Source organism: Condylura cristata, unplaced genomic scaffold (assembly GCF_000260355.1).
Source record: "Condylura cristata isolate star-nosed mole 26May11 unplaced genomic scaffold, ConCri1.0 scaffold00009, whole genome shotgun sequence".
Classification (NCBI taxonomy): domain Eukaryota; kingdom Metazoa; phylum Chordata; class Mammalia; order Eulipotyphla; family Talpidae; genus Condylura; species Condylura cristata.
The window spans coordinates 11,643,479-11,657,788 of NW_004567110.1; positions in this window are offsets into that span (position 1 = coordinate 11,643,479).

Here is a 14,310-nt window from a genome sequence, read left to right on the forward strand (position 1 = left end):
AAAAAAAAATGGTTCTAAGGCAACAGCTGCTCTCAGTAATCTTGGGGGGCACATTTTCAAAAGAAAACTGACTTGCAGTCTACATGCCAGACTTACTAGATGAGCATTACCACAAATAAAATCTCCAAGCCTGTAAAATCTTCCAAACATCCTCAGGATTGCTGACGGAGTCTGTCGAGGATACTGTAGGGGGAATTGTGAACAGAGTCATAGGGTCAGTTCAGTTCATGCACGATACTGTGATGTCACCTATTTGGTAAGCAGAAGACTGACTTTCATCCTGGATGATTTGCTTAGAAAACTTGCCAGACCCCATGGAGGAGTGAATCAGATATAATAAGCAGGTGCACAGACTTCATTTATCTACACTGTAAAATTATGAGGCACAACCAAGAAGCTGGAAGGCTGTCCTAAGGAGAACTCGCAGAGGGCACAAGCAAGCAGGGTGCTATTCCAGACTTAATTGCACGTCACCATGACACCAGATAAAGTGCTCACCTCTCAGCGTGGCCTCCATGGGCTGGGCAGTTTCCATCTGCTGCTCCAGACCCACTGTCCACCCTCCTCCACCCTCCTACTGACCCTGAGAGTGGACTCAGGTGAACTGTACCTATGGGTCCCTTGCCTGTAGCTTCTGGTGAGATCTGGTCAGGGGGAGGGGGGAGGGGGGAGACAGCTCTGGAGACTGGGGTAGGGTGAGGGCATATGATTCTCCCCTGCTGACACCCCAGCCAGGCAGCAGGCCCATTGCCCTCTCCCGGCAGCCACAGAGACGCCTGTGATTCTCACCACAGAGTTTCTCTCTGGGTTCTGGTCACACTTCCTTCCCCTCATTCCTTTAGACTTAAGTACTAGAATGGTTCCTAAAGTCATTTCATAACAAATTACCACCAACCCAGGGCTTGTATTGTTCCTCTCTTCCTCTGTCATTTCTCGTTGTCTGGCCTCAAATGTCACAGATCGCGGAAGGCTTCCTTTACTACTCCTGGCCAAACAAGCTCTGGGCCTCCTTCCTCCCACCCTTCCAAGTCCATTATTCTACACCTCAATCCTTTGATTACTTTCACTGATTACACTTTATGATTCCATTTTTTTCCTGTTGTTTTCGAGTATAATTCTCACTGGAGTGTAAACTCCAGGAGCATAATCCACAAGGATTATGTTTTATGTAGAACCCTACCTGATTGTTATGTTAACATGTAGCATAGTAATATATCACCTATAACCTCCTGCTATGTACTGTTTGATCATTCCCTAGGGCTAAAAGGATCAAAACTGAGGACTGTATTGCCTGTGAGTCAGTTCCTTTTACAGTTTACAAATCCTCTAACTTGATCCGCTGTCTCCTAACTGCGCCTCCAGTCCCACTGCAATGCCACACAATGAACACACTCAGTACAAATCTTCACCACCTCTACTCACTGCATTTCAAGAGCTACTTGGAAGAGCAGCCTAATGGTTCAGGTAAAGAACAGCTAGAATCACTATCAGGGTTGACCAGAAGTCAGGAACCAGGAACTGGGATGCGGCGGTTACATACATCACTTATTCTCTACAACAGCCCTCTAGCAGCAGGCCACATCAGCTAAGAACATAGGTTCTTACTGATTTGGCTCATACAGATTTGGGTTCAAAGTCCTGTTCTGCTAACTCTTGCAAATTTTCTTAATTTCCCTGTGCTTCCTTTTCTTCATTTGTAAAATGGGGGTAAGAGTAGCCACTTCTTCCACTTGTTGGTTAAATGGTGGTGTGCATGTGATGTGGTTAGCTCAGTGCCTGGCAAATCAAAAGCATTCCATAAATGCCACCTGCTACACTGGCACTTGTTCTTCGGGGGGGGGGGCATTTTCAATCGTGCAGCATCACACCACGAATCTAGTGCAGAAGGAACATATCTTCCCCAGGCTGAGTTCCCGCCCGGGGATTAGGACAAGGCCAGAGAGGGCTGAGAACACATCTTGGGCATTCAGAAGAGGGCAGAGCTGCTCCTCAAGCAGCTATAATCGAGCACAGCAAACCTATGTGCTCATTTCCTTTTCCACCAAAATAGCCATCTCTGCTCCCTGAAGAGATTATTATAGTTCTCTAAATGCCCTAAAATTCTCAGGAGAGAAAGAATGTTGTTTTTAAAGCAGGCACAGCTTGGAGCAAGAAGACCAAGGTTAAATTCTCTTAAGTATGACAATGTAACTCATTTCCTGTTTTTCTCAAATGTCTAGACACAGCTCTCATAAACATTAGCCATGAATCCCACCATCAGGTTATAAATAGAAGGTTTAAAATATGAAATGTTGTGGCAGAGAACCATCCTTGGGGCGGAGAACAGAGAACGGTCCTACTAGGTTTCCGCTTTCTACCCTCCTCTGCAAAATGACTATTCTGAAAACAGGAGTTTCTGTCTGTGTTAGTTTTCACCAGGACTCTGTGGAACTTTCTTTCAAGGGCTGTTACAGAGAACACCTCTTTTCTAAAGACTATTTCACCTTTAGGAAAGACAATGCAGTTTTATCCTTGGGTTCTAAGGGCCCCTTCATGTCATAGCTTATGGCAGCTTCTCTTAACAAGTGATTTGGCCACACTTCCTCAACTCTTTCCGGTTCTGGCTTAGATCAACACTTTAGACGAACTAAATTCACAAGACAAAATTTGTGTATAGGCATGACAGGTTTATTCTTTCTCCTTGTTTCTTCTGCTCCAATAAAGTCATCTGGAAAATGATAGACATGCTGGAAGGAGAGAGGAACCAACCTGGTACAATCTTGGCACAATCTGAGAAACAGAATAAATAATGATAGTATTAAACTGTAACCCACAGAATAAAATAAAGATGCATTCTAATGTGAACAAGCGGAGGAAGAGGCAGCCTGAAAGAGGAATTCCAAAGAGTGAACACAAAAGACGAGAAGGAAACAGGGAATTGCAGCTACCACAGTAACAACTGTTGCTGGCAAGGACTCCAGATGCTAAAGGTATACAGAAATAGGAGGAAAGGACTTTTGCATAGTGTCAGAGAATCCTCCCAAGGTACTTGCCCATTGCAAAAGGAAAAAATAGTAGGTGCAGGGAGAAATCTGGCAGTCACTAAAACCAAGTCAAGGTTAGCACAAGAAGTAATAAATATATTGACTTTGTTGCCTCCTGATATGCCCCATGGAGAAGAACAAATTGTTACCAAAACGACATTAACTTCATTTAAGAGAAAACACAGGCAAATTCAAATTGAAGAACAGTGCACAAAGTTACTTATAAGTTATCCTCAATATTTAGATCATGAAAGATAAGTTAAAGTCTCCATGCTATGGCTGAGTGCCAACCACTGTGCCATGAGTTCAATCCCCAGCCAGGGGCTGACCCACATGGCACAGCAGACATCTCCTGTCTCACCCACTGCTCCCCTCAGCAGTGGATTTCAGTGGATCCATCTGTTCTGCTCCTCATTCTGTCTTCTGTGAATCCTCTCATCCCCTGCACCTCTGGCCTGTACCCCAGGTGGGTATCCATCAATAAATAAATCTTTAAAAAAAATCAAAAGTATGAATAATAGCAAAGAGAAAGATGAACACAGCAAATAGGATAAAAAGAAAGACTGCTTTTGCAAGCCAGTGCAACAGCACCGTCAGTGGGCAGAATCGCTGCAATTGTGTGAGCGAAGGCCATGGTGTGTTTTGCAGTATTTCACCAGGTGTTTTGCTCTGCCCCAGGGAGTGGGTCTGCAGGTGTGAACTGGAGTCCCTTTTGCATTGCTGGGTCTCCTCGTGCAACTCTCAGCTCTGGCTGATGAAGGGTTTTCTCTATCATCAGAGGTCTATCAGGTTTATATTAAAAACCCAGCCTGTAATAGTCATTGTTGCAAACAGATTACTTATGCTTAAGTTAACTCCCTTACCCTTTCTGTAGTTCTCACTCTTTTCTGTAGGTACAATCATTAACAACAACAACAACAAAAAAGAAGAAAAAAACAGGCGTCTCTTCAGCCCCCCTGTGCTTGTGCAGATGCCTCTTCTTCTTTCTCCTTACTAGCCTGTCCTTTCAAAATGTAAAAATAAAAAATAAAAATTTGGTAAAAACTTTCTACCTTGGAGTATCTCTTATGCACAGAAAAGGTAGCACTGCCCTGCACCCCTTGCTCGGCCGGTTTTCCTCTCACTCGTCACACTGCCCATATCAACAGAGCATTTAACTCTGTTACATTAACAAACAATCTTATGGTAGCCTATATAGCTGAATATGTGACAACACTTTCAGACAACATCTGGTGGAAAAGTAAATTGGTACAAACCTTTAGAGAAGCAACTTGGCAAGATTTTTTTGAGAACCATAAAAATACCCAGGCCTTTGACCTACTAGTCTCATTCCCAGGAATTTGCTCGAAGGACATTATACCATAATAATTTTTGAAAGATTATGTTTAGAAGATGTTTATTTCCAAGTTATTTATGTAACTGCTATATGACCATAATCAAAGCATACTTCGTGGTTTTTCACCCACCATCTCTTTAAAACACATTCGATTTTTTAATCAAAAACAAGCCCTAGAAATGACCACAGAACGGAGGGTACTAGAGAGGGAGGGAAAGTGGGGGTGGGAACAAAGGGGGGAGGTGTCTACTGGTCTACGGTAAAGGATTTGGGTGTTCTGGTGGTGGGTGTGATGTGGTGACATACAATTGGGAGGTGTGAACCTGTACCTCTAAGTCATAGACAGTTGGAACCCAGTGTGACTGACTGCCATGAAATAAAGAAATGAAACTCTTCAAATAAAGAAATGAAACTTTAAATAAAGAAATGAAACTCTTCAAAAGGCGAGAAAAATAAAAGCATATGTAATAATCTGGCTAGTTAGAGAATCATTATAACTTAGAAATTAAAACATAGGGGTCTCCCTAGAGGCATGGAGTTAAGTCTCAGCACCATAAGGCTGTACACAGCCACATTCTTCAATCCCAGCAACCAGGGAGCTGACCCACAGAGCACAGTAGAACTCTTCCATCTCCCCACTGCCCCCCTCAGCAGTGTATCTCAGTAGATCTGCCTGTCCTGTTCCCTCTCTGTCTCTGGTGAATCCTCTCACCTTACCCCAGTTCTTTTATGCATAAATAAGTTTTTTAATGGGAACATAAATTTCACATTCTAAAGAAAATTTTAAAAAATAAAATTCACCTGATGAGGCCAATTTTATAAATGACTTTGTTGAGGTCATGTTTGTAGCAACAAATATTTGTTACAAAACTCATGTGTAATTTATTTTTATCCCTGAATTCATTCATTTAATCGTGCTGAATAGACATGAGTTTTTTACTTTTTCACCTTTATATTTCTGAGCAGTAGAATATTGTTGAAAATGTTTTGAAATGATATTTGTTGCTATGTTCTGGATTTAGATATTTCCTACCACTATATATTTTGTAACAAATATTTACTGCTACAAACATGACCTCAGCTAAGTCATTTATAAAATTGGCTGCATCTGTGATGATTTCTTCCTCATATGCTCAAAATGTATAAATGTATAAACATATTTTCAAATTGCTTTTAGGAAAATATTGAGTTTTATTATTTTACACTCACAAGATAGATGCAAAGTGACAGTATGTTCAATCGGCCTTTTTGTTATGTACAGTTGTTAGCATGTTCTTATGCTTCTTATTTGTCATTGACTGGCTGGTCATTTACCATTTTTCCATTAAGCACATTTTTGAAATTTTATGTCATTCAATAAACAGGACAATTCTGTTTTGTAAAAATAAAATAAAATAAAATAAAATAAAATTCACTCAGTTTTGGGGGGCCCAGAGCAGGTGAGAAGAAACAAGGCGCCGCTCGTCCTTGACTCCAGGTGAGCAGTCGGGCAGGTCCCGGCCTGCTCTGCCCATACACAGGTAATCAGGTCAAGCACCGCCATGGTCTTAACAGAGTGATTTGGTGTGTCGGTTTTGCTGTTATCAACAATCCAGCTTTTGTTTCAAAGATTCCCGACCTTCTCAGCCAGCAGTTTAGGGAGAAAAGAGAGGGCTCATTATGTGGTCAGCTCCTTCTGTGTCCCCTCCTCTCATGCTTCCTCCCCCCTCACTGGCTGCTTTTCTGGACCCCACGTCAAAATGGACAGAGGCTGCTAAGGGAAGGGGTTCCGCCTGGAAGGGCTTTGACTGGCGTGTGGCCACAGCCTTGCCACAGCCTCTGAACCGCCTCTCCCTTGCCGAACTTCTCATGGATCTTTGAAGATCCCCATCTCTGGAGACCTCCTTCAGTTTTCATTCTCAGGACAAGGAGAAGCTAACACTACCCCACGCAACGCTGGGTCCCCTGGTGGTCTACTCCACCCAGAAGTCATTCTTTGAGCTCCTCTCACCCTCCCAGAGGACCCTCTTGTTCAGGATTTAAAAGGACTCTCTCCTGGGATGGACAAACACTGTGTGAATATACAATGTATCTCTACCACCATCTTCCAGCCTCCCATGTGCCTGGAACTCCAGGTTAGGCTGAGTGAGAAAAACCTGATTCCACTAGATGACTCTTGAAATGATGATGAGGGAGAATCCATAGAGATTGTCAGAGGTAGCTGTCAGGGGAAGATACAGCAACAGGCTCTGTCCCTGCAGGAGCCTGGGGAAGAAGTTTTCTTTGCAGTGATAGAGCAGTTCTGACAGTGAAGGCACAAATCTACAGTAAGTCTGTACACTGGGTAGAATTTCATAGTAACACACATAAATGCCTATGAAAACTGATAAAGACCAAATAAAGTGTATGGCTGAGTTCAAAATATTGTACCCATGTGATGCCAGCCCCCCAGTTTCAAAGCTGTATTATATCACATTGATCGTGTGTGTTTGGTGTAGCAAAGGGGGCCCAAGACATGAGCTTCCTGAGAAGCCCCTGGTGGGGCAGGCCTGCGGTCATGCCTCCACCCTGCAGAACCGAAGTCCTCATTTCCACTCTGAGTCTCTGCAATGACTCCAAGCAGAAGGGAGCGACCTCACTCAAGGTCCTGTCTCTTTACCAGGGTAACCTGCACAGAAAGGCCACCTCAGGGGACACCGCTGCCAGACTGTCTCAGCTCCGGAACCCCACCAGGGCCAGCTGGGGTCAAAGTCGTGAGCGAGGCAACCTTCAAATAATCCTTCTGTCCAGTTCAACTTCCCTTCTTCCTCAGCTCGTGCTGATCCTCACACCTCCCTGTTCAGCTACTGTGCACAGATCGCCAGCACAGAGGCTTTTCTGGGGAACTTGCCATATGACGCTTGGGGACCCATATCTGATATGAGAGTCTCACTCTCACTTTGAAACCTGATACCCAGTTGGTACCCACATCAAAATTGAGAAAGGAGGGCCCTCCCTGGTGGCACACACTCCAGGTTACAGCACAGCACTACAAAGTAGAAGTTGCTACAGACAGCACAGCCCTACAAAGTAAAAGTTGGTATAGCCTCTTCAGTACCAGTTTGATGCTAGGCCAGAGAGCTGATCCACATAGAGCAGCAGACCTCTCCTGTCATGCCCACTGTTCCCCTCAGCACTATATTTCATCCTGTCTATTCTGCTCTCTACTCTGCCTCTCACGCACCCCCCCCCAGCTGTTCTGTACCTCAGTTCTGTATGTATAAATGAATAAATCTTTTAAAAAGGAAAGGACATCCGGCCCTCCCTGGTGGTGCAGTGGTTTAAAGTACAGCACTAAGAAGCTTAAGCCACTTCCGCATGAGTTTGATCCCCGCCTGCCCCAGAGGAGAGCCACATGGCGAGGCAGACCTCTCCTGACCCGCCCGTTGCTCCCCTCAGCAGTGTACTTCGTCAATCTGCCTGTTCTGCTCCCCACTCTGTCTCTGGTGAATCCTCTCACCCTCTGCATCTCTGGCCTATACCCCAGTTCTGTATGAATAAATAAATAAATCTTTAAATAAAAAAAAAAGGAAAGGACAGCCCCTGTAATACATGATACATTTGCAAAGAGAAATTTATTCATAAGTCATGGTACAGCAACTTCAAGGAATATTCAATAGCCAGTGAAAACAACGAACTTTCTACAACAAAATATCCCAGAAAAATGACCACGATCTAATGTTAAGAGAATATTAAGATCCCCGTGCACAAAGGGGAAAAAGCACTGAAGGGCAGCCTGCGGATATGGAGAGAAATCTGAATGCAGAGTAATATCAGCGTCAAATGACAATTTTCTTAGATATGATGATATTGCAGTTATTAGATAGAAGGAAATTGCTTTTAGAAAAATCCTACCAAAGAATTTATAGGTAAAATTTCATGTGCTTGCAATTTGCTTTTAAATGGTTCAGCCACAAACTGTGAGGGCCTATAACACAGGTGCTCTTCTCAACAAAAGGCGTAAACTCTCCCTACAGTGCTTACTCCCATTCCTGTGCTAAATGCTCCCCCTTGTGTACCAAGAGAGCAAACAACCTTCATCAAAACATCCCACTGCAATGTAAGAGAGCAGACTCCAGGGCTTCTCAAGAAGGCAGTGTGTTGTGCCTTTAATGTACTTTTCCTCAGCCCCAAATCTGAAGTAGACCCCTCCCCAGGTCACTCTAGGATGTCAAAATCAGAGCTTCAGTTCTGATGGAGTCAAATGAGGGCAGTCTGGAAAGGGGGCGGGGAGAAGGGCTTGGGCTCCCAGTCAAACAACCCTCCCTGAGGCAGAATCACCCCCCCTCCCCCGACCACTCTGAACATCAGCTGCCTCACCTGTGCCGTAGCCAGGTTAGTGGTACTGCACCCCAAGGAGAATAGGAGGGTTAGTCTCACAGGAGTTCAGTAAGTATGAAGTCCACCGCCTGTCACCCTCCTGAAGGAGTGTTCTAAGGGAATATCTTGGTGACCAAGTGGCCCCCTAAGCGATGTTTGAAATACAGCCCTGGAGGATCTGATCTGTAGGTTTTACTCTTGCTGCGAATCCATGCGGTGTCTCTCCCACAAAGCTGAGACTATACTCCTATTCAACACCTAGAGAAAAAGCTGCTATCTCTAGACTTATCTTCCCTCATGTGTGAGGTACAGGAAAATGGACTTTTCAAATTCTTTACCCAATCTTTGGCTCACCATTGGACCCTCGTTGGGTCTTCTGCCTTGAAGCTCTAACCTTACCTTATCTAACATTGTCTCCCCCAAGGGAAGTCACTTGTCCCGATGCCTGGGGGTCTCTGTCCTATGTCCCACTGTCACATACCCCGTGGCTCTCTCCCGCTGCTGTCCTCTTCCTCTCATTCCAGTTCTTCCTTTCAGCAGATCAACACTTGAGCATCTACTCTCTGAAAGACACAGGCCTTGTTGGTCTTGAATACAAAATCACGAAGCCCAGAGTTCTTGCCTGCAGAGTAAAGGACTCAATCAGGCTTTTTACACCACAAACCTCTGTGGCTATCACCTGTGGCCTTGATCGTTAACACAGAGGCACGTGGTGACCTGAGCGTGGGTGCCAAGTGTGCACACCTGTGCCTAGGTGGGAGGGGGTAGAGGAGGGAGCTCAAGTTGCTGTCTCCCTGCTGGCTGGTCTCCCACTTAGGAAACTGGCAATGAGTTAACGTGCAGCACACTGAAGCTCTCCGTAGCCACTGCAGAAGGAGTTCATCCTGGCCAAGAGCTGACCCACATGGGGCAGCAGACCTCTCCTGACCCGCCCGCTGCTCCCCTCAGCAGTGTACTTCGTTAATCTGCCTGTTCTGCTCCCCACTCTGTCTCTGGTGAATCCTCTCACCTGCACCTCTGGCCTGTACCCCAGTTCTGTGTGCATAAATTAAAAAAGTAAATATTAAAGAAATAAAAATAAATTAAGTCAGGAAACCAGGGCGCTGTCGCTGGCATGAAAATCTAAACTTGCTACCTGTTAGTTAGATCTGTGATCTTGACAAACTGAAACAACCCTCTGGATCGCCATGCTAACATCTACATATAAACTGTCCTTCTTTGGGTTCTCCCCAAACAGACTTTGAGATGGGAAGCAGGTACATGTAATTCAAGAGGGGGACTTGGGAGGCACAGCAGGGCTGAGGAGGAGGTGACGGAGCAGGTGCCAAGTGGGAAAAACTCATGAAAAGCTGGGGGCAACCCAGGAGATGGTGCAGCTCCTTGCTCGGAGACCTGCCCTCTGAAGAGCATTTGCCCTCCTACACATGACTGTCCAGGGCATTATTAGCTCCCCTCCACACCTGGCCTGCCAGGACCAAGCAGGTGAGGGCCAAGGGGAGCCTCCCTGGAGACACAGGTGCGTCACTGAGATCACTGAGATGAGGAAGGGTAAGGGTACATGCAGAGCCACCAGCATCCACTGTGTCCTCGGAAACAACTATTCTGGGAGCTGAACGAGCGCCCCAGAGAGCTGAGAGCCCCTGACAGAGGATGAATGCACCTGAATGTTCAGGATGCAGGATGACAGCCTAGCCGGCAGAATGTGACGTAGAATGACACCCACCACCACCACCCCCGCCCGCTATGACCGAGTATGCTAAGGTGTTATTTTCTCCTGGCTTCCTCTGCAACCTGCAATGTTTCACAACCACCCCGGGCAGGGCAGGGTCATCTTCATTTCTCCCAGACAGAGATGACTCTGGAGCCTCCTGTAGATTTTTACAGCACCCATGCTGAATCGGAGGGCAGACCAGCTTTCTCTCTGGCTGTCTCGTCCATCTGTCCTCTTACCGCAGAGTGACGCCACCCTTATATCCACCCATCCCTCTGCACAAGTGTCCCCATTTACACTGCGCATGCCCAGGTTCTCTGGGCCCAGGTGTCCATAATTGCAGGTGCTCGCGCAAGGCCACACAGGTGCTGGTCATAGATGCGCATGGCGGGAGGGCAAAAAAAAGCCTGCTAACCTCACTTACCCTACACGCAGTTTGCATGAGCCCTACCAAATCCTCACAGCACAAATCTCTGGGATCCCTCCCTCCTCCCCACTCCAGTCCTGATGGCCCCAGCCTCCTCCAGCTGAAGGCCCCTCTCTCCTCTGCCAGCCCCATTTTGTAACCACAGTCATAGAATACTGCAAAATGTTAGGTTTTCCACATCCCTCCTCTGTTTAAAAGCATCCCACTGTGTACCTTCTTCTATTTCACCCCAAATTGTGGTTTGATGCTCTCCAGCAGCAAAGGCACCCCATGTGTTAAAGGTCACCCCATCACTCCCCTAGATTCTCCCTTCTGTAATCCACCCCAGTCCTCTGCCCCAGGCCAGCCTGAGCGGCAATGCCCGTTTGGCCTTCCGGTTCTTCCCAAGGGACTGGACTGTCATTTTATGAGGCAATAATTCTAGAGTCAGACCAAGTGCCAATCACTTTCCTCTCTACATTTACCGTGCTGGTCTGGGAAGTTGCCACCCTGTTTCCTCATCAGAAGCATGAGGATGATAAGTCATTTCTGCTCCCTAATAACTCCCACTTCCTTGAGAGAATTAATTGCAAGGATTTGATTTCACAATTTGGAATCCAACTTTCTCACTCCTTGTTGTAAGGATTAATCCTCATTCACACAAGAAGCCCTGAAGCAGTACCTGGTCCCAGTGCATGCTAGCTTGAGGTGTGATTTTAAGTTTCTTAAAGGACATCAAAAGATGACCATCATGCAAGCACCTGAGCTGGGGAGGTTCACCGTAGGCTCCAGAGATCTGAAGGAGAATTCTGGAGCCTTGGGCATTATTGTCACAGGTTTAAATGGTGAGCAGGGATACACCAGCCTGGCGCCCTGCACACCTAACCCTCCTTTCTCTGAGCACCTCTGGTGTTCTCTCGCCATCTCATCCTCTTGCAGCCCTCTCTGAGTGACGCAGCCCTACAGCCCTCTCTCTAGACTCAGCTGTGCACCCATGCACACGTGCACACCCACGCTCAGGTCCGCAGCCAGGTACACTATGGTAACAAGATCACAGAGGCGGATGGTAAAAGCCCAACCAACTCGTTTACCCTACAATGGCTGAGGTTTTCTCTCTTTGCAGGAGCTCATGGGCTTTCTGGGTCTTTCTGCACCCAAAGTGCAACTCACAGCTGTGTAAGGCACAGACAGACCCCTTACCCACCCTCTAATGATGTCTACGGGTCTCACCTGAGCTCACAGCAGAACGAGATGGGGACAGTCCCGTTCCCCCGCCAACCCCCTCCTCCCTTGAACAGCCCCTCCAAGTGTGGTGAGTGCAGCTGGCAGCCGGAGGCTGCTCCTTCTAGTCAGATCAACTTTAACTAGAGAGCTGAAGGGAAGCAACACCTACAAAAAAATGTGTTTAAAAAAAATGGTTGAGTGGTAAATGTGCAAATGAGGGAAGTGTGGATTGTCTGGGTTTTTATTTCAATTCTATTTTTCAGCGCCTGCGAATGAGGTAAGAGGTGGTTTCCAGTCTTCTGTTATTATTCACAATGCTACTTCTTTGCTCGGCCACTGTCTTAAATCTGTGCAGTACAACTGGAAGAGAAATTCCTAGATGACAAATTACAGTCATACGAGTATTTTTAAAAAGCTTTACTTTTATTTATGCGTGCATGCAAAAGCTGGGGTGTAGGCCAGAGGTGTGGGGGAATGACAGGATTCACCAGAGTGGGGAGCAGAGTAGGCAAATGGACTGAAATACAATGCTGAGGAGAGCAGCGGGGAGACAAGAGCTCAGCAGCACCATGTGGGTCACTCCCTGGACTGGGGATCAAACTTTCTGCAGTGACTGGCAATAGCTTTACAGGGAAGAGACTTTAATAGCTGCGCCTCCAGAGAGGCCTTTAAAAAAAAAGCACTTTTAAAAAATTTTTGGCCTTGGGGCCTCCTGGATGTGCAGGGGTGGTGCCTGAAGCTTCCCCACCCCATAAATACCCCAGCAGACTTTCCTGAATGTAGGTGCTAAAGGACAGAGAGAACCTCCACTTATTCTCGTCAAAGAGAATCCCCTAGAATTGCTTCAAACCTGAAGGACAGGTCTTTCCTGTCCAAGATTGTCTTGGCAATCTTGAAAGGCCAGAAACAGGAAAGGAAGAATGAGACCAGAGCCAGTTACATGGTGGTCTGCCTGAACCGATAGCGCCCTCCGGTGCTCTCTCACCTCTGCTCCCTTCATTATAGGGCTCTGCTTCCTCCCTCCCTTTCGCTCCTAAGCCCAGGTCAAGTGCCAGTCATTGTATTTGCTTCCCAGCTCAGCTGTCCAGTCAGGTCCTCCGATACTCTTATTATCACAGTCAACTTGAAATTTCTATTTTCGTCCCATTTGATAGTTCCTCTTTCCAAACAGCTTTGGTCAGTATTTACTGTCCTCTCACACATGTTGAGCATAAAGAGGGGCAAATCTGACTTCTGAGAAAAGCACAGAAAGAGAAAATTACTGCTTAAAGGCCTGATCAACAACTTCAAAGGGAAGTTTGGCAATGGACCCTACCTTCCAGTTAAAACTGACAGCAATTCAACCCACACAAACTGGTGAGAAAAAGGAACTCACAGGCTTCTACAAGCAAGAAGTTCAAAGGTGGAGGCTAACTCTGGCACCCAGAAATGCCCTCAGACCTCTCCCTGCTTTGGGGCTACCTGGCTGCACCCTGCAGTCTGTCCTTTCCTACAGTCCCAAGCTCCTATCTTAGCGATCCTGATAGAGAATCCTGATGTGCAGCGACTCCAGAGAACACAGCAACGTGTCACTTTTTAGCCTTGTCCAGGAATAATTGAAGCCTGGCCCAGGTTAGGCTAATATTCCTTTATCAATGAGCAACCACGACTCCATGACAAGTGCATAACATCCCCCCAGGGTACACAAACAGATGGCCTCTACTTCGCTATTGCTGCTACCAGTCAAGGCTGTGGCTACTGGATGTAGGTTCCTTCCCCCTCCGGCTCACCCCGCCTCCCAGAGTGGAGGGTGCCTGCCTGTGAAACCTTCCTCAAGTCAAAATCCTGTAAAGCAGAAGCCATTACCATGAACTTATGTGGAAAAGTTTCGAGTGTTCCCAGGCCCCCAAAATAGCTTACCAAGTCATACTAAGCAACACAACCTAAAACAGCACTAACACACACAGCCTCAGGAAATAGTTTTCAGGCAAGGGCTGGGGGTGGACCATGCACTACTGGGGAGTGTGCTGAGCTGCTGACTCTAGGTCAGCTGCGGCAAAGTAAATGCTGAACCCTGTTTTCACTTTTGCCAGAAGCATGAAAATCCTCTTCAGATTTCTCACCAGTAGTAAAATAGGCACTATTGTAGCTCTTTCATAAAAGCTGGTGGCATAAAGGGAATTTTCAAAAAGTAGGGGAATCTGTTTGGTTTTTTTAAAGATTTATTTATTTGTGCATATAGAGCTGGGGTACAGGCCAGAGGCTCAGGGGCGGTGAGAGGCTTCACCAGAGA